Below are 3,593 nucleotides of genomic sequence, written 5' to 3'. Positions count from 1 at the left end.
GGGATCGTGAAAGAGGGATTTTCCCGCCGTTTTCAGGGCGAGGCGTGTGAGTAAATTTGATGACGAAAGTAGCCTTCTTTGTATTGAGAATTGCGTTCAGATGTCCCTTGGGTTTTTAGTAATTTAACGAAGGGTGGTGATGTTACAAATTCCCCCCTCAACTTGTCTTAACCCAATCATTATTATAAACAATCCACATTATTTTTAATAATTTAAAAAAAAAGAAGAAATTTAAACAGTTAACCAATTAAATCCTCATTAATTTCTCTCTCTCTCTTTTTTTTTTTTTGTGATTTAGATCTCTTGAATATCTTTTATCATTATGACATCTTTCAATTTGACTATTTTACCTTATAAGATAAAAGTACAAAAATGCTCACAAATTGTTTAACTTCTTCAATGTTTTTAAACAAAAATCTAGATTTCTGAATGATTTATTGATACTAATTTATTAATATAATTATTAAGCTTCGATTAAACTAACAAATAGTATTTGTAACATAATGTCTCGTGAAATTTATTGGTTGTTGAATTTATACTATTTATAAATGAAATATTATTCAGTTTGTATTAAAAATGTTAGATTATATATGATGAAAAATTAAGTACCTAAATTAGTATGGCACAAAAGTTCACATTTTTGGATGAATTGGTCATTTTATATTATAATGGTAAACTAGTCAAATAAGAATAATGTTAAAAGAGAGGCTATTTAAATCCAACACTCTACTCATTAAACTTATTCTTAAGCAAACCCACCTAAATACCCAATATATCTTTAATGAACTCAATTTATATAAAATTAGTGTTTTTATTCATTAAATTCATTTATAAACCCCTATTAATTGATTTAGATCTTATGAATGCATATAGATGCAGTTTTTTATGAACTTATTTTTCCTTTCATCAAAATCCCATAACTGTATGGCTCATTATTAATTCTTGCAGTATGAAATTCATGTTGAGTAAATTTTTCCTATAATTAATAAAAAAACACTAATTTTTTCAGTAATGATGATAAAGATAAATTCATTAATAATAGATTCTCCCTTGTGAGCAAATATAGAGCTACGTGTCACGATCTGCTCAAATTTTCCACCAATAGAGGCTAAATTGGCGTGCACCGATACGTTCAGTAAAAGTCCGCCTATAAGTAGTCTGCGCTTAACAGTAGAGTGTGCTCAGCAGTGGCCCGCCTCACACAACTAGCCAACTGTAGTGCACTCAACAAGTGAACAAGCCCGGCCCAAATTTTAAATTTCTCTACAATTTGTAATTGCCTAAAAATTTCTATATTTTTGCATTCTAGTCCTATGAGATATTTAGGCAAGTTGTACCACTTGCTAGGAAGCTTTAAGAGCTAGGCAACCAACTCTATAAACAGAGCCTAACACCCACCATTTTGTTTATCACACACAACCACACCGGCACACAAGCAACTCAAGCACTCTTGTAAAAAGCTCTCTTGTAAATTCTCGAAGTAATAAAATTCACTTTGACAATTTTATTGTCTTCTCTCTAACATTTTCGCAAACATCTTTGCTTAGCTAGTTTGAGAAGTTCTCTAGGCTTGCTTAGCAACTTTTGTGCTAAAAATTATCTAAGTGCCTGCACGGGTTGTTGCACCAACAAAATTAATCTCGTATCACACTGCTTAAATTTTAGGACTGAAAAATCAACCAAGTTCTTTAATACTTCAACTTGGAGTGATTTCATTTTGTTTTGTTTCTTCTATTGTCTTCTTATTCTGTTCCCAAATGAAAACTACCCAACAACATTTCTATACACACACACACACACAACAACAATATATTATTTTTTAGCACCTTTCTGTTTTCTAAACAAATAGCCACACGAAATTGGTGTCTTTTTTTTTGTTTTTATCCTCACGTATAGAATTCATCATTACTAATTTGTATAAATTTAGTGTTTTTACTCATTGGAATTTTTTATCTATAAAACAAAACAGTCATGCAATTTTTATGAATTTTCTTAATAAAAAATTATTTTTTCTTTGGTATATTTTAGTGTCCATAATTTTGATTTAATTTAGAGATATTTTAATAGTTAAAATTTGTTTTCAATAATAAGTTTGGTGAGTAGGTTGGTAGGTTTTAATAGTCCCACCCTTATGTTAGGTCAACATTAATGGTCGACAATAGTCAAGAGAGTTAGTGAAAGAAAGGTTCAAATTAATTGACTGTTTAAACTTTTTTTTCTCTATTTCTAAATGTCGAAAAAAAATAATATGAATTTTTCGTAAATAATTTTTTTAAATAGGATATGTTTATATAAATTGTGGGATGGAAATATTCCCATCCTTTGACAAATTCTTTAAATAACTAGTGATGATTTTACCTTTTTTGTGAGATATAGCTCGAAACTTAAGCTTTAAGGTCGGAGTGTTTGTGCATCTAATTTTGTGAATTGGACATCAATGCATATCCAATCCGTTATTTTACAGATTATAAATTTTCAATCCAATCTAAATCCAATCCATACATTTGTGGATTGAATGTAAATTTGACCCAATCCATATCCAATCTATCATTTTACGAATTTGTTTGCAGATTAAAAACTTTTAATTCTGTCTAATCCACAAACTAATTAAATAAAAATAATTTTACTACCGACTAAATTCAAAATTGAATAAGATTTAAATAAATTAATTGTTTAAATAAAGGTAGAACAATACATTCAAAGTTTCAAAATATAACATTGAAAACAAAAAATCTCATTTGTTTAGATAAATACATGAAAATTAGTTATGAAAATTAACTGTTTAGGAAGCTATTTTTGTTGTAAGATATAATATGGTGTTAATATAACTACATTTTAACTTATTTATTTATTAGCAAGTAGTAATGTCATATTTACAAGTTTTATTTTTTAATTAAACAAATATTGTTTTATTTCTCAAGTTCGTGGATTTTTGCATATTTACATAAGTAAATTCATATTCAATCCAACAAATGCATATTTCTAAATTTTCAATCCAATGCAATCCATCAAGCTACAAATTGAACTTTTTACAATCAAATTTTTGCAGATTAGACAGATTGAGCAAATTGGATTGAATTTTGAACACTCCTACTTTAAGGTAGAGATGTGGGTTAGGAATTGTGATTCTTTTTTCCCCCTCTTTAAAAAGGATTTGTGTCCTTATAGAGGTTTGATTACCATGCTTAGTTGTCAAGCTATCTATCGTATAGGAGTAGGTTGGGTATTTTTGACGAAATTAGGGTTTGCAAGGGCTTTCTAAAAGATTTTCTAAAAAAAATAATAATTTTTGCATGAAAAAGTGTTTTTACTCATTTGAATCTTTTATCTATAAATTAAAATAGTAATACAGTTTCTAGGGGTATTTTAATAATTACAAATTATTTTCAAAAATAGGTTTGATTTATAGTTTAGCGAGTTCAAATAACATCACTCTTATGTTAAAATAATATTAGTGGTCAACAACTGTCAAGAGAGTTATGTGAAGGAAAGGTTCTAATTGATTGATTGTTTAACTCATTTTCTTTATTTTTAAATTTTTAAAAATAATGTGATTTTTTTTAACTATTTTTTTAAATAAGGTAGATTATATC

This window comes from Citrus clementina, unplaced genomic scaffold, assembly GCF_000493195.1.
Source record: "Citrus clementina cultivar Clemenules unplaced genomic scaffold, Citrus_clementina_v1.0 scaffold_5, whole genome shotgun sequence".
Taxonomy (NCBI): domain Eukaryota; kingdom Viridiplantae; phylum Streptophyta; class Magnoliopsida; order Sapindales; family Rutaceae; genus Citrus; species Citrus x clementina.
Note: the sequence above shows the minus strand (reverse complement) of the source record.